A 23,399-nucleotide genomic window follows, 5' to 3' on the forward strand; every position below is an offset into this window, starting at 1 on the left:
ATAGAGAAAATTAATACCAGCCCATGTCTCTTCTGCTCTGGGGCTCTGTTCCCCAGCTTAACCTCATGGCACAAAATTTGTCTCATCTCTGAATAGTGGAATTCTCATTCTCCTCCCTTTTATGGATATATGCATAAATAAAATGCAGCAAACAGTTGTTTGAGGGTTTATTTGCCAACAAATTCTGTCACATTTTAAAGGCTCAGAAGTAGAAGTAAACATTCAAGAAGAGACCAAAGCTCCCCAAATCCCTCTTATTCTTTGAAGCAGACTAGGAAGCAGGGGATGGTCTCTAGCCACTTCTGGGACTTCAATTTCCTTCTCTGTAAAATGAAAGGGTTGAATTCAAGGTAATTGGCTTGGCCCAGGCACTAGCTGCCAGGAACATGTCAAGAATTCAATCCTTCTATTAAAAAGAAAGGGGCTTGGTGACTTTCTCTCAAAGAATAAGGGGGGAGTAGTCACGTTAACTCATCCTCTTGCATTGTTGGATAAATCTAGTTGTTTGCAAGTTTTTCTTTATATTAAACTTAAGTCATTCATTGAAACTTGTGTCCATTGCTGCTGGTTCTGCCCTTTTGCTACAAATGGAATAAAGCAAATCCCCATTCAGCTTGACATCATTTCTGATAATCAGAGGTAGACATCATGCCCCTCTCTTTTCCAGGTGAGACACAGTCCCTGCAACAGATGAGGGAGAGGGAACAGATTAAAAAAATGGTAAAATCTGGGTTCTAAATTACTGGAGAAAAGTATGCTAGATTTAGAGGCAGAGGATTTGGATGTGTGTCCTACTATCATTTACTTGTATAATGCTGAGCAAGTCACTTCATCACTCTTTCTTAATCTCTAAAAAGAGAGGATTGAACTGGACCTCTGAGGTCTCATCCAGGCCTAGATTTATATCTATGAGCTTATGGTCACAGATGGTGAAGCAGGTAGAGCACTGGACCTGCAGTCAGGAAGACTTGAATTCAAATCCTGCCTCAGACACTTACTAGATTTGTGACCCTGGGCAAGTCACATAACCACCATATGCCTCAGTTTCCTCATCTGTAAAATGGGCACCTGCTTCCAAGGATCATTAAATAATGAATGAAATAAATATTTCATTCAGCAAACAAATTAGCTGGCAAGCAAATTAGGATGAAACAAAATATTTGTAAAGTGCTTTGTGAGTCTTTGAAGTGCTTTATAAGAGCTAGTTATCTTCTTCATCATCATTCCTTTTTTTCTTGCTTAGTAGTTTTTTTCAGTTGTGGCTGACTTTTTGTGACCCCATTTGGAATTTTCTTGACAGAGAAACTGGAAGATTTTGGCATTTTCTTCTCTATTTTACTTTATAATTGAGAAAACTGAGACAAACAGGATTAAGTGATTTGCCCAAAGTTGCACAGCTAGTAATTGTCTGAGGCTGGATTTGAACTTGGGTTTCCCCGAGTTCAAAACCTAGCACCCCGTGCATTGTGGTACTACCTAGTTGGTAAATTATAGGAAGAGTCACTCTTTTGGGTGACTTTGTATAATTACTTTTTATGGGACAGATCTCTGGTGGGGATGATGGGAGTAGGGAATAGTGTTTGTTAAGAAGTAACTGCTGTGTCTAAACACAATATATCATTTAAAAAATGTATGAGTATCTTCTTGAGACCATGTAGATTGTAGACCTTTAATGCTAGGGAAGAGGGTCCATGTTCTATTCTGTTCTGGTTTACACTGTCCCATGGGGGGGAAAAAAACCACACCACGATGGCAGGTTTATAAGACCAGGTTGGGATGTAGAGAAGATGAGCTGATTAAATTGGATTGTGAGTCTATCATTTGCAGAGCTGAGCCAGCTAATTTGCTTGCCGCCTTTTCAATCTGGTGTTGTGTTTCCATGGTTTCACAGTTGGTCAGAGATGGCGTGCTTAAGCCCACCGGGACAGACCCAAAGTAGGAAGGCAAAAACTGCTGTGGAATTATTTTTATAAATGTGGAGTCTCAGAGAGGGCACTGGGCTGGGAGGTCTGAAGACTCAGTTATAAATCTGATAATGAGACCGATGAACACACTTATAATAAGACTAAACGTTTATATAATGCTCTCAGGTTGAAAAGCACATGTGACCTCATTTGGTCCTTCCAATGACTCTAGCAAGTCTTTATTATCCCTTTTTAGAAATGAGAAAACTGGGGTTCAGAGAGAGGAAGAGACTGGGAAGCATCCGAAGTTGGATTGCAATATAAAAATCTCTTGACTCCAAGCCAGTCGATAAACATTTATTAAGTGCTTATTACATGTCAGGCACTGTGCCAAGTGCTGGGGATACAAAGAAAAGCAAAAGCAAACAAAAAAAATCAATATCTGTCCTCAAGGAGCTCACATTCTAATGAGGGAGATGACATGCAAATAAGATGCAAATATATATGATATCTACAGTGGGTCCCAATAGTGTTAATACCCATTTAAGCTCCTGAAGTTTAAAATTTCATTGACTTTTCCCCATACACTGAACAGTGTATGTGAAAGGTAATCTCAGACAAGGCAGTAGCAGGGGAGTATGGGAGTCAGGGATCTGGAAAGGTGGTCTGCAGAGGAGGGATTTGAATCCAGTTTTGAATTTTAAGCAAACCAGGAGGTGAAGGTGAGGAGAGTGTGTGTTCCTGGCGTGGGGGACCCTCAGGGAACAGGGATAGAGGTAGGGAGAGTATTGCATGTGAGGAACGCAATTTAAGAACATGTTGCTTCTAATTCTGTGTGAGCTACTGCAAATCCCTTAATCTCTCTGGGCTTCTGTTTTCTTATCTGTCAATTTTTAGGTGTAGGGACTGGGCAACAGAGCTTTCCATCAGCTGCTCTGCTTGGTTTCAGCTTGACCATCACCATGGAGCACGCCCATGACAAATTCACCACCAGGAAATTCACCATCATGATTATTTTTGCCGTGCTGGTCAGATCTCATTGGTAGCCTCAGTTGCTTCTGCCTCTCTGATAGGAGGATCAGAAGGTGGAGCAAAAGTCTCCTTTTATTGTCTCCCTTTACAGATGGGACTTAAAACCCCAGGCATCTCTTCATTTGTTGCTTTGTTGGGTTTCAACCCTTCTTTCACCTTTTTTTTTTTTTTCATGCTCATATGGCTACTCTCTGGCATCCTCCTCCCTTTCTGCTTCCTTTTTTATTATCTTCCCCCATTAGATTGTAAGTTTCTTGAGGGCAGGGTCTGCTTTTCTTTTTCTTATTTGTATTTCTAGTGTTGGGCAGAGTGCCTGGCACATAGTAAAATCTTCATTTATTTATCTATTCATTCATTCATTTATCTATCTATCTATTTATTTTCTGGGGCAATTGGGGTTAAGTGACTTGCCCAGGGTCACACAGCCAGGAAGTGTTAAGTGTCTGAGACCAGATTTGAACTCATGTCCTCCTGACTTCAGGGCTAGTGCTCTCTCCATTACCCCAATTAGATGCCCTACATAGTAAACTCTTAATAAATCTTTATTATTTAATATAGTATTATATAGATTAAGAGCAGCTCTTAGAATCCAGGGTGGGATGGGAAAAAATGATCTAAGTTTCTAGAGAGAAGAAATGGTTGGTCAGTCAGCTCAAAACCAAAATCTGATGCAATACATGATCAAGTTCTAAGGCTGCTTAGGGATGTGATTTGCTGGAACCAGTGAGTCACCTTATTAATGGTATTTAGGCATCAAGATGGTAAGTTGAATAGAGTATAGGCTCTGGAATCTGAGTTCAAATCCAGAATCAGACACTAGATGTATAACCCTAAGAAAACTACTTAATCTCTGTTTGCCTTTGTTTCCTCATCTGTAAAATGGGAATAAGAATAGCATCTACCTCCCAGGGTTGTTTTGAGAATTAAATGAGATAATAATTGTAAGGTACTTAGCGCAGTGGCTGGCACATATGGTAGCTATTATTATTCCTTGTCCCAGTAACTCACATTCATATTAGAATACTCCCAAAAGTTAAGACATTATGTCCCCAGAATTATCTCCTTGAAAATGGTAATGATAGGATAATAACTTATTAGCATCCATAGAAATAGAGAGTCAGCAGAGCCTCGTGAAAAGAAAGCAAATATAATAGAGACAGATGATTTGGGTTCAAATATCACTCTGGTGCTCGTGACCCTTGTGGAACTTTGGACAAATCACTTAAATTCCCGGTGTCTAAATTTCCTTCTCTGTAAAATGAGATTTGGACTAGTGGGGCTCTGAGGAGTCCTCCAAGTTTAGATCTAGGGAGTTTAGAGGATTAGAATAGAGACCGAACATTAAAATGTGTGAGTGTGGGGGGTGACTAGACAAGATTTTATCAGCATAGAAGATTGCCAGTGAGGAAATTACCTACCATTGCATGTCAGCACCAGTCCCAGAGCTGACTTTTAGAGACTTGTCTGAGGATACTGAGAATTTGAATACCTTGCTCAAGGTCACAAAGCTAGCAATTTTATCTGAGAAAAGATTCTGAGAGGCTACACACACACACACACACACACACACACACATTCACACACATTCTTTCTTTTTATTTCCTTGCTTCTTTCCTTTTACTTCTTTTGTCTCTCTTTCCATTTCTCCTTCTCTCATCTCTTTTCTTTCTCCTCCTTCCCTCCCTTATTCTTCCTTATATTTCCTTCCCTTCCCTTCTCTCTCTCTCTCCCTCCTTCTCTCTCTCTCTCCCTCCTTCTCTCTCTCTCTGTCTCTCCCTCCCTCCCTCCCTTTCTCCCCTTCTTTCTCTCTCTGCTTCTCTGTCTCTTTCTGTCTCTCTGACTCTGTCTTTTTCTCATCTGTTTCTGTTCCCTCTTGGTCTTCCACATCAAGAACACACTCTCTCCTTATCTTTACCTCCTGGTTTGCTTGGTATTCAAGGCTGAATTCAAATCCATCCTCTACAAAACGCCTTTCCAAGTCCCTGACCCCAAACTCCCCTGCTACTTTCTTCTCTGAGATTACCTTTCACATACACTGTTCAGTGTATGTCGAAAAGTCTTAATGAAGTTTGAAAATTTAAGAGCTTAAAGGTGCATTAACACTGTCTCTGTCTCTCTGTCTCTGTGTCTTTCTAAGAAGAAGGAAATATGATACAGTACATAGATGGAAAGATAGATAGATGGATTGCTAGATGGAGACTTAGATAAATACATAGAGATATTGATAGGTGGATAGCTAAAAGGATGGGTAGCTAGATGGATAATTAGATGGGGAGATAGTGCTACAGACATACATTTAGTGCTTTCAGATTTGTGTACATTTAGGTCGTGTATCTACAGACATTATGTTTTTGATTCTCACAAGAAAAAAGATTTTCTAGTCCTGTTTTACAATTAATGTAACTGAGGCTGGAAGGCCTTGGTGCTTTTCATATGTCACAGGCTAGTAAGTAAATGTCAGAAGATAGAAGTCAACATAGATCTCCCTTAGTCTAATCCCAATAATCTTGCCAATGTATACTGCATCTCGTTAGGCAAGAGGGAATTATTGCAAGATTTTGAGCAGAGAACTGCCCAGATCTACATATTCAGAAATTTCTAGAGTGGAATGAAGACTGGTTTGATGTTGGAAAAATGTAAAAGAGGGAAGAAGTCTAATCTGCAGTGGCAATGAACCTACTAATGTATGATTGTGATTGAGTTGTTAGACCTAGGTCAATCTCAGGGATCCCATTTATAAAATGGATATAACGATACTTCTATTACCTCTTTCACAGGGTTGTTATGAATAAAATATTTTATAAACATCCACAAACTATAGAAATGTGAATTGTTACTCATTTGAAAAGTAATTGAGGTCAGGGCTCTAACCCTATGTGAATAGTACGTTATGGAGGGAGCAGTGAGAGGTGTCCCTACTCCCATCATGATCTTCCAGGGGTTTCTGACGCTCTATCATTAGACAATCCTGACCCTAGACTACAGAGGGTTTTTTGACCCAGTGCTAATAGTCTAAATCACAGCTCTGATTTGGATATCTTTACCTGGAAAACAAATATACAAAAACTTTTGTTGTTCATTCATTTTAGTCAAGTTTAATTCTTCACGACTCCATTTGGCATTTTCTAGGCAAAGATCCTGGAGTTATCGCCCATTTCCTTCTCCAGTTCATTTTATAGATGAGAAAACTGAGGCAAACAAGATTAAGTGACTTGCCCAGCTAGTATCTATCTGAGGCAGAATTTGAAATCACACAGATGAGTCTTCCTGACTCCAGGCCTGGCATTTTATCCACTGCAGTCCCATAATCCTGACGCCTTCTTCCTTCTATGGTACAGCCATTATCTTTGAATCTCCTTTGTCAACAAAACTTGTTGCCTCAGAAAAGTGTCTTCAACGAGCTGAGGGAAAGTGGGCTTCTAGGAGTGGAGAGTGAGAAAAGATTTCTACCCTGGAGTTTAGATTAAGATTTTATTTGTCTCTAAGTGTTGGGTAGAGAGTTCTGTACACCTACAACCTGTGACTAATAAATACCTCATGTAATAATGTTAATATAGAAATTAAATAGTGAAACTTGGGGGCAGGTTTGTGCTTTTATTAACAACAATTTCTAGGCATTATGTGGATTCTGCAAAATATTTTTCATAGCATTTCCTTTCAACTACAACTCTGTTCAATGCACCTGTTTGCTTTGGATAATAATAGGTTGCTTTTTTTTTTTTAACAGTTTTTTTTTCTTTTAATGTAGACCATTTAAATAGAAAATTAACATGTGTCAACTTAGTGCTTGGGAAAGTGAATGTTTAGCCAACCTCACCCACGTACAAAGGCCATCCACTAAGGCCTGTCTTCACATGCACACCCCCAGCTACTCTGAGTCTGCTCCAGGACAGCTCTGGTAGCTGGGATCCTGACTATGGTCAAGTGTTCTTTCTCGACAGGTGGGAAATTCTCAGCATTCAGAGGTAACATTGGGTGAGCATCATAAGCCCTATTCCTCTCCACCCAGAAAAAGCTGAATTTAGAAGTCAAATCTGGGTTCATATCCTGTTTCTCCTTCCTGTGTGACCTCAAGGGAGTCACTTCATCTCTCTCTGGGTCTGTTTCGCCCACTGCAAAAATAAGGTGATTGGATTAGATTGTCTCAAAGGTCCTTTCTAGAGCTAGATCTATGAATGCCTTCTACTCCTCTACCTGGTATCTGAGTTCCCAGCAGTCATAGCTCCAGAGAGTTAACTCTGTGATAGTTCTACCACTGAATTAACTTTAGAAATGTTGGTTATCCCTACATTTCAGAGCTCAAAAAATAACGGAGAAAATAAAGCAGGCCATTAGTTCTTTTTGGGGCAGATTGTAGGAGAGTACTTTGTAAATGTTCCATGTCCTCATTATGTATCATTGCATGTATGTTAGGGTAATTTTCTTTGTGTATTGTCCTACCCTCCCCACTTCCATCCCAATCCCTTCTGTCCTGAATACACTATAAAGGAAGGGATATATTTTTTCTGGTTCATAGCTAATACAGTGCCATGAATAAACTCAAATTCTCCAATCCATCTGTAATCTCCTAAATTTAGATGTTCCCTCCAATTTTGCAGAATATCATGCTTTGCTATGATCTCCCACAATTTGGCCACACAGATTACCTCCCATCCACACATAAAAATCATTCACTTCTCTTTCTTGTCCTGACACCCTCAGATTTCCACCTTTACCCATAAGTCTTCTCACCCTGAGGATAACTCTACCTTTCTCCAATTGTTGACTTCTTCCCCAAGACCATAATTTTTTCAATAAGTAGATTCTTATTAGTATCTTTTAAAATTTTCTCTTAATATTCCTCCAAAGGGCCATGCCATAAAACAAATAATAATGAATATTTTTAAAATAAAGAAAGATAAATTCTGCGAAAGCAATCAATACACCAGAAAATTTGAAAATATATGCAGTGTACTCTCACCCACGGATCTCCCACTTTTGCAAAAGGAGAATAGTGGGGACATCTTCTAGATCATCTTTGACATCTTGCTTGTTCTTTGTGATTTTTACAATACTCATTTTTGCTTGTTTTGTGATTTGTTCTTTCTATTCATGTAACTGTACTCATACATAATATTTTCTTGACTCTGTTTACTCTGCATCAGATTATGTAAATCTTTGTTATTATTAATATATTTTATATTAATAATTTTCTTTGTTTCTTACAGCACAGTAATACTCTGTTACATTCATGTAGCACAATTTGTTTAGTCATTCTCCAGTCAATAGGTTTCTACCTTGTGTTTAAATCTTTGTTACCTCAAAAAGTACTGCTCTAAATATTTTGATGACAATGGGGGCTTTTTTCTTTTCAATGAATTTCTGAGGTATACCTGATGTGGTGCAGCTATTATCAGGAATGATGTGTATTCTAACCAGTCCATCCTGTTTCTATTGTTAGGAATGATGCAAACTCTAACCATGGTCAAATTTATTACACAGAGAACTATTATCTTGTCAGTATGATTAAAGCTTGCTCAAACCATCAAATCAGTAAGGGACCCTTCTTTTCTCTGACCAGTCACACTAGAGATACTCTTGCCTTACAAGTAATCTTTGTGACCAAAGCAATTTCATCACCTTGTATTAGCATATCTCATTTTCTGTGTTCCCATCATACAATTGCTGACTTAGACGTAATAAACATGTGAGTTTGTTCTCAACTAAAACCCTCCTTAACTTCTCCCTAACTCTCTAGATCCTGTTTTTACTTCCCCTCTCCCTCTTCACCATTGAACTCTTTCAATTATAGCTCACTGTTGGATTATTTTGATCTGCCCAATTATGCCCTTTTTATGAAATAAAATGATTCCTTGTGGCTATGAGAACCCTTTGTGAGTTTTTCACATCCCAAACCACTCTCCCAGAACCTAATGCTTCATCATACCTATCTGGGTCATACATATCCAGTTGGATCAAATGGTATGGAGAATTTAGTCACTTTATTTGTGTGATTCCAAATGGATTTCCAAAACTATTAGACTGATTCACAACCTAACCAATAAGCTTCAGTGTACCTATCTTTCTACAATCTCTCCCACACTATTATCCTCTTTGATGATTTCCAGATTATAATGTGAAAACTTGGGATTGTTTTGGTTTTCATTTCTCTTATTATTTATGCTGATTTTTTTCTACTAGCTCTGTTCCTGACTCTTAGAACTTTGCCTTCTGCCGTCCCAAATTTTTTTTAGTATTATTTTCTTTCATTAGAATGGAAGCTTCTTGAGGGCAAGGGTTCATTTTTGTTTGTTTGCATTTGCATTCCCAGTTATTAATACAATATCTGAAACATAATAAGTTTTAAATAAATGTTCTGTTTGTCTTTCTGCCTGATAGTCTGTCATTTTATCTATCTCTTTCTTCATTAGCATCATCTATCAATCTAAGATTCTTTGAAATATGTAATATTAACAAAGGGGTTTTTCCCCTCTCCCTCAAGAGGGAGAGAAAATTTGTTGCTAGTTAGTTGCTTTTTCAGTTGTATTTGACTGGGGTTTTCTTGGTAGAGATACTAGAATGGTTTGCCATTTCCTACTCCAGTTCATTTTACAGATTAGGAAACTGAGGCAAACAGGATTAAGTGACTTGCCCAGAGTCACACAGTTAGGAAGATTCAATTTGAACTCAGGAAGATGTGTTACAGCATTCTATCCACTGTATCATATAGCTGCAATAAATATATTTTTGTTAAATGAAAAAAGTAATTTAAAAAGAAAGATAGAGCAATAGAAAGAACACTGCTCAATGACCCTTTGTAAACATTGGGCAACCACAGGAAGCTTGTGCTGTCCCCTCAGTTGTTAGTGTGAGAAATGGATGGGCATTTTGTGTTTCCATAGTCATGAAAATTAAACTAGAGAAATGAAATTTAAATTAGAAAATTGAAACCCACAAGAATATTAAAGAATAATCAAGGGTGGACGTTAGCTATCTTCCCCCCAAAAGAATGTAAGCTCCTTTGGGACTGGGATTGCCTTTTGTAATAGGGGCTGGTGGCCTGAGAGTTGAAAAGAATCTTTTGTTCTTTACCCTTACCCCTCCTCTGTTACCTTCCCCCTTCCAGAATGGAAACTCTTTTGGGGCAGAGACTAGCTACGTAATAGGAGGTTCTTCAGTAACTTCTGTAACATCCAATTAATGGGGAATCAGTGGAGGGACTTGTGCTTTAGGATAGGAAATAAAATGCTTCCTTTGGAGTTTCAAAGATGTGTTTACTCACCTAGGCACCCATTCTTTTCTGCATTCATCAGTGAGTCAGTGGAGTTCTTGGTAAGATATTTTGTCTCTTATATTAGGGAGGGTTATTGCATAGTAATGTTATAGATCTTAAGCTGGAAGGTGTTGAATAAGCCTTTGAAAGATGATATAAAGGTGAGGTAATATTATTAAAATACCAATCCCCTATACTCTGGTCCTGGAAGAATTTCTTTTCTCCAGGCTAAATATTCCTGGGACCTTCAAAAGGGTCTTTGATTCTGGAGAGCTCTGCTTAACTTTTTCTTTATCATTCATATGCTGCCCCAGGCTTTAATTTAGCTTCAGCCTGTCTGTTGTGCCCCTTTCTTTTGTTCATTGCTTTCATAGGCTTGGCAAACATTTATTAAGCACCTTCTGTGTGCAGAGTTTGATTCTGGCTGCTGGAGAGTATATATGTGTACATACATACTGTCTGTTTTCTGAGTCCTGGACCTTGAGATCGGAGGACCTGAACTCCAATGTGATTTCAGACATTTAATAGCTGTGTGATTCTGCAAAAGTCATTTTATCTTTTTCTTCTTCAGGTTCCTCATCTGTAAAATGAAGATAATAATAGCATCTATCTCCTAGAGCGTTATGAGGATCAAATGAAATCATATTTATAATGCAACTTAGCCCAGTAGCTGGCACATAGTAGGCACTTAACAAATGATAATTCTCTTTCCTTCTTCCCTCCCTCCCATTCTCATGTAGTTGACTGTCCATTAAAGAGCCAGCTGGTCGTTTCCTTAATATTCTTCCCTGAATATAGCTGTTATTCATTTTGATGTGAACGCCAATGTTGCCAGCAAGTGCACCCTGTTCCCATTGTCGACCTAATTTTACACAAATAGGAGGCCATATTCCCAGAACTGTTATCTTCTCAGCATGACCAAGGCTTGCCCAATCCACCAAATCAGTAAGTTCCCACAGATAGGGGCCTCTTCCTTCCCCTGAGCAGGTACATTAGAGCATTCTCTTGCCTGACAGGGAACATCTGTGACCAAAGCACCCTTATTATCCTGCATTAGCCTATCCCTGTTCTTGTATTCCCTTCATGCGTTGCTGACATAAACATAATGCTCATGAGAGTTCATTCTCACCTAGGACCTTCCCTATCTCGCTAGACCCTGCCCTCTCTTCCCTTATCTCTCTAGGTCTCCAACCTTTAAGTAGTTTCTTTATTCACAGCCCCTGCCAGGTAACCTTGATTAGCCCATGTGTTCTTCAGAAATAAAATGTGTCTTTATGGCTACAATGCCATTGTAAGTTTTTCACATTTAGAACCTCTCTTTCCAAACCTTATACATCATCAGTTTCAGTGTCTGAAACTTTGTGAAAAGGATACTGGAGTATTTTGCCATTTCCATCTCCATCTTATTTACAGCTAAGGAAAATGAGGCAAATAGGGTAAGTGACTTGCCCAGCTAGAAAGTGTCTGAGGCTAGATTTGAACTCAGGGAGATGAATCTTCCCAGTCCAGGTTCTGTGCTCCATGCACTATGATGCCACCTAGCTGCTCCTTTAAATGCAGTAATTGAACACATATTCCCTTCCTGTTTAATCTATTGAGGGTAGAGGAGGACATGTCCATAAGCTCCCTAGTTTATAAAGTAAGCAATAGGGAGCAGAATTAGGTAACAGAAGTGGGGAAAAAAATACTTGCATCATGAATCTCTTAGGTGAGGAAAATGTCTTGCAGCCTTAGAGAACTTAACTGTGGAATCGGAAGACGGGTTAAAATTATAGTTCAGCTACTTACTAAGAGTATGACACTGGGAAAATCACTTCATCTATAACAATCACGGGTTGGACTAGAAAGCCTCTTAGATCTCTTCAGGTTCAGAGTCTCAGTTTCCTCATCTGTAAAATGGGCATAATAGTTCCTTCCATTTTTCTTCCTTTCCCATCCCACCCCAGAGTTGCCAAATATAAGCAACATCCATTGCAAGTCTAAAAGTGCAAGGGAAAAATGCAACCCATTGTTATTATTTTTGTGGCAATTGATGGTCAGATTAACTCTTTCTCTTACCACTCTCTGGCTGGAATTTTATAATTCTGAGGCATGAGATGCTATGTAGTCCTGAAAGACTGAGCATAATGGGAAACTCATAATGGGAAACTCACTCATTTCCCATTATGAAAAGGGTGCTTTTGGTCCCTTGAGTCTCATATCTGTGGGATTTGGGGTAAGTCATTTCTCTCCGGACCTTAGTTTCCCTCTCTGTAAAAATGAGTGGGTTAGACTAGATGTCCTCTAAGACCCTTTCAAACACTTAGGGCTGTATTCTTCTGATCCCAAGGAGAAAGATGAAGTCAGGAGGTGGGGGAGGGCCAAGAAAAGGAGGCAGGATGAAACTCAAAATAGACTTGAGACCTTCTAGTAAGAAACATCCTTGAATTCATCATAGACTGTGGGAATCTTAGCTTTAACTATCTGAATATGACTTTCGTTGCTAACTGTGTATAATTCTGATGAATAAAAAGCTTTTATCTTTCCCAGCAAGCCTGGAGACTCAGAAGACTCATCTTGTATGCCGCTATTCTAATTCTATTTGAATTAGAAAAAATGTATGTAGTTCTAGCTTATGAAATCCCTGAAGGTATATTTTCTTTCATTCTTTCTCCTGCTCATTCCCTCTGTCTCCAAAGTTTGGATTGCAGTTATCAAACCATGTTTGGCATTTACCCATCTCTAGGCATTTTTTCTTCCCCCCTAAGGAACTCCAGCTATGAATAGCTCTGATTATGCTCATTCTTACAGGTTGTTGTCATTAAAAAACGAGAGTGAATCATAAATGATGTATCTTACTAAAGTTAAAAACAACAGAAATAACTCCCAAATGAGCAGTGAATCAGAGAAGGGCCAGTTGAATCGTCCCTGCTATGCAGAGTGGAGGAAATGAAGAAAAGAGCATTGATTTATACTTACATGGATGTGGATAAAAATTAGAGCCACAGATCCTGCCTGATATGTAGCCCATTAAGAGAAAATTAAAGAAGGAAGTAGTGAAATGGAATAAGTACTTGATTTGGGATCAAAGGACATGAGTTCAAATTTAAACATTGCCCCTTAAAGCCTGGGTGATCCTATGATTATATGGCAACTCACTTAAATTCAACCATCATTTATTAAGTGTCTGTTCCTGTCCTTGGTGCTAGGGATATAAAGGGAAAAAAGGAAATGATTTTTGCATTCAAGAAGCTTCTATTCTAGGATAAATGGACCAAATGCTATATTGGTTCCTAGGATGTATTTGAAGAATGAGAGAAAGGCACTAAGTATATTAAGTAGCTCTTTTATGAAAGATTCATGGAAAGACATGGGCAAGAAGTACACATATCAATGATGACCAAAATCAATGAGTTCACTGACCCATTTAAGCCTTTAGATCCCAAGGCTACCATTCTTTAACTGAAATGCATTGTACAACTTCAGAAAGAGACCATTGGATCCAAATCTAATTTAGGGTTCATCTAGTCCAATTTCTCTTATTTCAAAGATAGGAAAACTGAGACTCAAGTAACTTGAGTGATTTTCTCATGATCCCATAAGGTGCCATAATATAAAATGAGCAATATTTATATTATGTATGTAAACCCTACATCAGAGAGTAGATTTAAACTTTGTTCTTCTGACTCTAGAGTCAGGCTTATTTCCATTGTTGCAGCTCCCTCTTTTCCCATGATACATGATTTATAAATCACTATAGGTAACAAGCTACTATATACTTATATCCAACATGCATAGTTAATACTGGCAGAGTGGGTAAGAGTGCTGGTCTTGGATTCAGACAGATCTGAATTCATTCATATGGTTTTGGACAATTCACTCAACTGATTTCAGGTTCAGTCTCTTCATCTGTTAAATGGGCATATTGATAACTCCTACTTCACCAGGTCATAGTGAGGCTCAAATGAGATAATAAGTCAAAAGAGTTACATAAATTTTGTAGATTGGTATGGGTTTCTTTTATCCTGCAACTTTATCAAAATTGTTCATTGTTTTAACTAGTTTTTTAGTTGATTCTCTAAGTATACTATCATGTCATCTGCAAAGAAAGAGAGTTTTGTTCTCTCATTGCGGGTATTTATTCCTTAAATTTCATTTCCTTGTCTTATCACTATAGCTAGCCTTTTTTTTTTTAAAGTTCTGTAGTAGATATTTATTCCCTACATGCAAATGAAATATTTTATAGCTAGCCATAATAGTGGTGTTAATGGGCATCCTTGTTTCACCCCTGATATTAGTGGGAAGGCTTCAAGCTTATCTCCCTTCCAGATAATGCTCATGACCATCTTATTTCAAGGGCAAAGTTCAGATTTTCAATTCCAATGACATTTTGATTTCAAAGTTACTGAATGAATCTCCTAATTCCATAAGCATTCATCATGGATCTCTGGAGAAAGTACCAAGTCGGAAAAAATAGATTTGGGCCCTGGCTCCATCACTTATTGAGCTGGTTGACTTAGTATAAGCCATTTCTCTTTGAAGAATAACAATCCTTTCTTATGATGATTTTGGAAGATTAATAAAAGGGGCTGATTCAATAGTTAAATGTTATTTTCCTTTCCTTTCAACAAATTTGTCTACTTATTGTTTCTACTACATAAATTACATTTCTTATCTCCATATCTTAGTGTAGGCTATTACCTGGAATTCTTTCTCTCCTCACCTCCTTACTATTTGTGTAACTTTAGACATATCACTTTACTTTCATGGATTTTAATATCTTCATTTATAAAATCATTGTGTCCAACTCTTCATGACCCCCTTTGGAGTTTTCTTGGCAAAAATACTGGAATAGTTTTTCAGTTCCTTCTGAAGCTCATTTTACAGGTAAGGAAACTGCGCCAAGCAGGGTTACGTGACTTGCTGAGGTTCACAGGGCTAGTAAATATCTGAGGTCAGATTTGAACTCAGGGAGATGAGTTTTTCTGATTCCAGGATTATCCATCCATCTACTGTGATATGTGGCTTTTCTTGATAAAATTAAGGGTTTGTAATAACCATTGGTTTAGAGGAGAGCCAGAATAGAATATAAAGGCCTATCAGATTAGCTTCATTTTACAATGAGGAAACTGAGACACAGAGAAATAAACTCAGTGCCCAATACAGTACTAAAAGATGGGTGTCTCCAAGGAATCCCTTGCTTTCTTCAAAGCACCACCTCATTAGGAAGCCTGTTCTGTTCAGCTCAGTAACTAATCAATCACTCATGCCTTTTTCCTTGCAAATTTCTTTGTCTTGACTCTGTAAATAATTTGTATTTAATTTTCTGTATATGTGTTATTTATTGCCAATAGAAAATAATGTCCTTGAGGGCAAGGACTTTATTAATTATTTTCCTAGTGTTTCTTAGTAAAATGCCTGGCACACAGTAGGTGTTTGACAGAGCCTTTTTGAATGATGGAAAGAGCATAGCTTTAGAATTAGAAAGCTCCTCAGAGACCCTCTAATTCAACTTACTGGATTTTCAGATGAGGAAACTGAGACTCAAGGAAGATAAATGATTTATTTAAAGCCACATAGGCAGTACACGTCAGGAGTTGGATTTGAACTATAATCCTCTCACTTCTAGTCGATGTTCTTTCCCTTGTACCATGGTGAATAAATGAAGTTCCTGAGATGTACTAGACACTGTGCTAGGGCCTGAATAATACATGTGAAAGCCAGCTGTAAGCTGTAAAACCCAGTAAAATGCAATCTATTGTTATTCTGGGTCATGAGTTTGCCCTTTGCTACAGTGTTCACCCCCTTCCTATTGTGATTGCACATTTCCTTCTGAATATGCCAGAAAAATGCTTCCCCTCCTATTAGCATCTATATACACTCCTGGCCCTTGGTCCAAGCTCCCTGCTGCTCTTTCCTCCTATTCTCCCCCTACCCCATGGCAGCCGTAATAAGTACAGCTCTGCCATGCCCACCTGGCATCATGATTCACAAGAGCCTCAAGTCACCCCTCGTTTTGTCCTAGCACTCAGGAGCAGGTGAGGGCTTCTCCTCTGGTGAGTTTATTCTGCCTGTAACACGAACCTCGGAACACATGTTGGACATTATAACTACATTAACGCAGCAGCAGGATCGGCTGTAGATGCCTTATAGGAACGAGCCTGCCGACGGTGGTCCGACTCCCGGGGACAGACCATCAATCTGTCTCCTACATGTTTGTATGGGGCTGCTGAAGAGCAGCTACTTCAAGGTCACTGGGAACAGGATTCGAGGTGGATGGGACAAGGAAAACCACTGGCACGCTGCATCCTCCCACTGAATAATTTCAACCCTCTTGCACTCAGCAACTGGCAGAGTAGCTCTTTGGGAGCCAAATGAATGGGATGGTGTTTTTTACCTGTTCCTCTTCCTCCTGTTCCTCTGGCCTCAGGTGGAGTTGCCACTGAGCAGGGATATGGCTAGAAGACCAGGAGGGGCCAAGATCATTTTCCCCTGGGCAGTCAATGTTTGAGCTCGTGGGACTTATTTCCTCGACGTGTATTTTGTTTTTTCAGAATGGGGAGAAAGAGAGAATACTAACACCTGTGTCTGAATGAAAGCATTGAACTCATGAATAAGAGGAGGATAAGTGATACCGTGGATAGAGAGCTGGATCTGGAGTCAAGAAGACTCCTTTTCCTGACTCTGGGCAAGACATTTAACCATGTTAGTCTCAGTTTTCTCACCTGTAAAATGAACTTGGGAAGGAAATGCCAAATTACTCCAGCATATTTGCCATGGAAACCTCAAATAGGGTCACAATAAGAATAAACAACAACAAATGGCTTGTGAATATTTACTTTTTCCTCCCCTGTGGATAGAACACTTGGAATCAGAAAGACATGGATCAAAATACTCCCTTTGTAATTTGCTAAATATGTGACCTTAATATTACTGCATTGTTGCTGGAGTTGTGAACTGATCCAAACATTCTGAGGAGCAAACTGCACCCAAAGGTTTATAAAATTTTGAACCAGAAGTCTCATTACTAGGTCTGTATACCAAAGAGATAATAAAAGAGGGAAAAGGACTCATATGTGTAAAAAATGTTTGTAGCAGCTTTTTTTTTTTGTAGTGGCAAGGAATTGAAAAATGAGCTTCAGCTGAATAAATTATGGTATATGAAAGTAATAAAATATTATTGTTCTGTAAGAAATGATGAGCAAGCTGATTTCAGAAAAGCCTTCACAGAATCAGGAGAACATCGTACACAGTAACAACAAGATTATGTGATGGTCATCTGTGATAGACTTAGCTCTTTTCAACAGTACAATGACCCAAGACAATTCAAACAGACTTGGGAAAATGCCATCTACATTCAGGGAGAACCATGGAGACTGAATGTGGATCGAAGCATACTATTTTCACCTTTTTTGCTTGCTTTTTCTTTCTCACGATTTTTTCCCTTTTATTCTGATTTTTCTTGCACAACATGACTAATATGGAAATATGTTAAAAATGATTATACATGGATAACCTGTATCAGATTGCATTCTGTCTCAGGGAAAGAAGGAGGTAAGGGAGGAATACAAAATCTTACAAAAGTGAATGTTAAGTACTATCTTTACATGTATTTGGAGAAAATAAAATACTATCAAGGGAAAAAAACCAAAATGAGTGCGTGACCCTGGCTATAAGATCACAGATTTGGAGTCAGAAGTGATCATAATGTTTATGAAGCTTAAATTGTCCTTTTTGCAGATGAGAAAGAGGTTAATTGACTTGCTCAAAGTCACATAGACAGAGCCTAGAGTCTTGGTTTCCTTGCAGTTACTTTTGGTTTTGCCTAGTGTGGACAAAGCAGAACAAAGCTAATTTTTCTCCCACAGAATATTCCTTCAATGCTGGAAGGTAGCTTTCTTGTTTCTTCTGAGTCTTCTCTTTTCCAATACAAACATTTCCAAAGTATTAGTCACAGACTCAAAACCTGCCTCTTTCCCTCTTTATGCCTCAGTTTTTTTCCCTGTAAGAGGAGAGGAGTGGATTACATGACCTTAAAGGCAACTTTCCACTTTAGTTCACTAGTCCTAGATGTTTTGCTATAATATCTATATTGTATCTTTTCTACAACTCTCCAAGGTATAGGTTGTTGTTGTTGTTTTGTTTTTACCAGTATATTTGCCAGATAAACTCATGCCTTTTTCTTTTCTATGGAACAAAGCAATGATACCCACAGGAAGGACTCTCAGTTTCTGAGAAATAGAACCTCTGAGGGATGAATCTTTGAGGATTTAACTTCAACTGGAAACATTTAATATTGTGGGAAGAGAGTTAAATTTAAAATGATAATATTCACTTTCCAAATTGCTCCAGCTAGAGGGATAATGGAAAGGAAGCACTCATCAGGGGAGAATTCCATTTGTACTACCTCTCCATCCCTGGCCTCCCTAGGAGAACATCTCTGCATCCTTATGCTCAGAAAGATTTCCACTGTTATCCCCAAGGTCAGATGGAGAGCAGAAATGGACCATGGAGCAGGAAGTCATTTGCTAGATATGGCACTTTGCATCATCTGGAAGATTTTCTGGATGTTCTCATGAGTAAAGAGCAGTCTTCTCTGAGAATGGCAATGAGAGAGCCTCCTTCAGGAGGATTTTTTGAGGAGGCATTGATAGATTGAATAGTACTACCCAGAGCTAAAGGGCAGATGGAATGCTTAAGAGAAACTTAGGATATAGTGATCTAAAGGTTCTTTTTCTTTCCTCTTTTCTTTCCTCCTTTCTTTCCTCCTTTCTTTCTTCCTTTCCTTCCTTCCTTCCTTCCTTCCTTCCTCCTTCCTTCCTTCTTTCCTTCCTTCCTTCCTTCCTTTCTTTCTTTCTTTCTTCCTTCCTTCCTTCCTTCCTCCCACCCACTGTCTGTCTGTCTATCTATTTGTCTATCTATCCATTTACCTCCATATGACCTTGGTTCTCTTTCTATCTCTCTCTTTCTTTCTTTCTCTCTCTCTTTCTTTCTCTCTCTTTTTCTTTCTTCTTTCTTTCTTTCTTTCTTTCTTTCTTTCTTTCTTTCTTTCTTTCTTTCTTTCTTTCTTTCTTTCTTTCTTCCTTCCTTCCTTCCTCCCACCCACTGTCTGTCTGTCTATCTGTCTGTCTGTCTATCTATTTGTCTATCTATCCATTTACCTCCATATGACCTTGGTTAAGTTCTTTACTCTGATTCTTTGTGTGTGTGTGTGTGAGTGACAGACAGAGAGAGAGACAGAGAGACAAACTGACTGACTTTGGGAAAGTCACTTAATTGCCCAGTGCCTCAGTTTCCCCATCTGTAAAATGAAAGAGTTGGATTAGATGATCCCTAAAGTCCCTTCTATCTCTAGATCTTCTTCCATATTCTAGTGTCTTCCCCACTAAGGTTGCTTTTTATATATCTTATAAACTGATTTAGGTATATATGCCATTGATTCAATGGTATAAGTTGATTCAAGTTAGGGGCCTGTTTTTACCTTTTCTATGTATATCAGTGGTTTAATACAGTGACTGACACATAGTAAATGTTTAGTATAAGCTTATTAATTGGTTGTTAATTCACCAATAATTCTGTAGTTGTTGATTCATCATTGACCCTTTGATTCTAAGATCTATGATTCCAAATGATAAAGCCAAGTTTTAAACTCAGATCACTTTGTACCAAGTCCTGAACAAGGGTAAGTTGGGTGATAGAGACACCCTCAGATACACTACTGTGTTTTTTCTTCTTCAGATTCAATATGTTTCCTAGAGAATACATCCTTGACCAATACCATATGTTTCTGCTGAGCCAATTTCCTGATAGCCTCCTCTACATAATTTATTTATATTCATCAATGCCTCCCTGCTCCTCTGGCTTAGTTTACTGGTCCCATCCACTTTAGTTAACTCTTGTCCTTCACTTTCTTTTGGATTCTGCTCAAGACTCACCACCTCTAGGAGGCCATCCCTTTATCCTTTCCACCCTTTTCCCCTTAGTTCAGATTTAATATATACATTTGAATTTGTTGGCATATTGTTTTGTGAAATCTTTTTTTAAAATTTGTTTGATCTTGCTGTTCAGACTGCTCAAGGTCAGGTACTCTGTACCTATGTATTCTGAATCCATCCAGACTCCTAGAAAATTCTTTTGCATCCACTGGAATTTCTGTCAATGTTATTGACTGATGATCTGACACATTATTTTTTTGTTGTTGTTGATGTTGTTTCACTAAATAGCTCTTTACTTGGTCCTGAAGGCCCCTGTTCTGCCCGTCCCTCTGGATCCAAGAAACTTTTTCAGTCTTTCAAAAATGACTGATAGAAAGCCAAGAGAAAAATTAATTAGCTAAGGGATGTGTGTATGTTAAAAAATGCTCTATAGTTTGTTAGGAGTTCTTATAAAGATATCCTCTTGAGAACGTAAATTACCATAAATACCAAGGTATTAGAACACCAGGGAGACATAAAAACAAGACAAACTGAGAATCAGCAAAAAAAAATCATTGGCAATCTCAGACACGTTTCTTTCCTGTGAGAAGAGAGTAGGCCTGGGTTGGTTTTATCTACCAACTTTTCTGTCTCCCACTCAGACTCCCTTGCCAATCATCTAAAGTGAAAAAGATTTCTAAGGATGGTCAAAGTTAGGTCTACCCTTTGCTCATCCCATGGATGGATGGCACTACTCTACCCAGCCTCTGGCAACAGTATGGAGACATTGGAAGGGAAGAGTTGACTCTATATTTGGTCCTGTATCTTTTCTCCTGGAGCAAGGCTAGGGAACAGAGTGGACAGAGCACTGATTTTAGAATCAAAAAAGAAGCAATTTTGAATCCAGAATCATAGTCCTACTATCTCTGTGACTCTGGGCAAGTAACTTAAGGTCTAAGATTCTTAATTTGTAAAATGAGGCTATTGTAAGATCATTTTTCAATGGGTTATGATGAGGATCAGATGAAATAAAGACTGAGAAACACCTTCCAAACCCCAAAGCTGTAAATATCAGCAATTATTATTTTGATGGAACCCACTTAAATGCTATACTTTGATAGACCTGTGGATTTATTGATGAAGAGAATCCCTTCCATGATATACGTTGCAACTCATTCATGCCTTCTCAGTCTGTCTAACTCTTGTCCATGTTATCCCATAACTCCTCCACAAGGAGTTCATTTAATACACTGAGAGCCTTTCTTTTGATTTCTAGATCAATTATGGTGTGTGGATACCAATGGAGGTCACAGGCTGCCCATCAAATATCCCTTGCTTTCTCTATGCAACTGTACAATACTTGAGAAGAGAGAAAGGAAAATCTAAATCTTGTGGAGAGAAAAATCCAGAAGCTTCAGGAAGGTTAGTAGGTCTTACACAGAAAGGGAAGAAGGACCTGAGATCTGAATTAAATTTGGGATGAATTCCTTAAGGTTGGGAAAAGCAAGGAGCGACTTAGGTTGTTGTGGCCAATTGACCATGGCAAAACCACTTATGTCCTTTTTAAAAATGGCAAATTGGTGGGAAAATTGAAGAACTATCAGAGAATCCCACATATAGCACGTCTCTGGTGCTTTTCTAGAAAATGGAATATTGGATTTGGAAGCTTGACTTGAATTCTGTTACATGCTTTGTAGCCATATAAGCATGGAGAAGCAGTTTGATCTCTCTCAGCCTTCCCCCTTGTCAAACCAGTATATCACGGTGTAACACAATGGAGAAAGCAATGAATTCTGAATCAGAAGATTTGGGTTCAAATTCCTGCTCTCCCACTTGCTACCAATATGTCAAGACTATCTCTATGTGCCTCAGTTTCCTCAATTGCAAAATTTGATTAAAAGAGGACACCTAACTTTTCTTTTAGCTTTAAATCATTAGTTTCTTAGACCCTCATTTCCTCCTTTGTAAAATAAATCAATTGGATTAGATGATATCCAAGTTGCATCCGCATATGCTCCTCTGAGGTTGGATCTTAAAAATATAAGAAGTGAGCTACTTGAGAGTCTGTTGGGGAAGTGTAGGGGAGACTCAGTGAGTCCTTGCTTTTACTCCGCCATCTTGGTTCAGTCTCCCCAACTCGAGAACCTTTTGTTTCTTTTCCTTTTGGCTTTCCTTTATATTCCTAGTGCTTGACACAGTGCCCGACACACAGTAAGCATTTAATAAATATTAGTTGACTGTCTGACTTTCTGGGTACTTTCTTCATAGCAATATTGTGATGATAATATTAAATGATGTCTATAAACCACTTTGCAAACCTTCAAGCATCCCATTATGGTAAAAAGATTAATGATTGTCTCTGGAGGTAAAAGACCTAGGTTCCAATCTCATATTTGATACTTAACACCTCTGTACCCTTGAGCAGATGATGTCCTTTCTACAAACTCTGAATTCCTTATTTATAAAATGAATGGTTTGGGCATCTGAAGTCCCTTTTCACACTAGCCTTAGGATCCTCCAATCCTGAGTTACTTCTTCTCCTTATGTATGTCTGCCTCTCTCTCTCTCCTCCTCCTCCTCCTCCTCCTCTTCCTGCTCCCTCTTTTTCCTCCTCCTCCTTCTCCTCCTCCTTGATGTAGTTGAGCTAGATCGACATTGAGTCCTCTTTTGGTCCTCAATTTGTGATCCTCCTATTAATTCTTATTAATATTAATCTCTCCCACATAGATAGCTGTAACTCTCTAGTTGGTTACAAGTTTTAATACAAGACATTTCTGAGGGAGAAAGTTGAAGTCCAGGGAAATTGCTTCTAGAGCTAGTCCACATGCTGCTCTCTTGGATTGAGACTGGGGCCGGCCTTGGAAAAGATGAGCCAAGTGGTTTGTCTATGTGATATATGGTAAGTGCTGTTAAGTACGGGCCGCAAGGTTGCCTGGATGAGGTTGAAGGATCATGTGTACTTACTAAAATCCAGGCCAGTTTACAGTTTTTATTAGGCACAAGCCTAGTGAGTGTTCAGAGTGTTCACTAGGGATGGAAAGAGCATTTTGCTTCGTAAATCCAGGGGCAGGAGCTATCAACCTCTGCTTGCCCAAGTAACCTCCGCTTGGCACTGTTTGCAGTGAATCTAGAATGAAAGAGTTCCCTTTGGCTTTACCCCTCTGCACAGTCCACTTGCCCTCTTTCTGTCCCTGGACTCTAAGTCAACTTCAATTTCTACAGCTGGCAGCTGAGACATCTGCTGGGTTTTTCTACTGGGGTTCACCATCTAGTTGAGTCTTTCTGACATCCCAATAACAACAGAAATCTTAAAGGGAA

The 23,399-nt window shown here is 38.8% G+C and overlaps 1 long non-coding RNA gene across 1 annotated transcript in view; it reads left to right on the forward strand.

The window, feature by feature from the left end:
- LOC116419328 overlaps nt 1–23,399 on the forward strand; it is a 170,303-nt gene that overhangs the window by 66,294 nt on the left and 80,610 nt on the right. Inside the window, exon 3 of the long non-coding RNA XR_004229599.1 lies at nt 21,358–21,503. This is a non-coding gene — a long non-coding RNA (uncharacterized LOC116419328). The remainder of the gene's footprint in view (nt 1–21,357; nt 21,504–23,399) is intronic.

The sequence above is a fragment of the Sarcophilus harrisii genome, chromosome 5, assembly GCF_902635505.1.
Source record: "Sarcophilus harrisii chromosome 5, mSarHar1.11, whole genome shotgun sequence".
Classification (NCBI taxonomy): Eukaryota; Metazoa; Chordata; class Mammalia; order Dasyuromorphia; family Dasyuridae; genus Sarcophilus; species Sarcophilus harrisii.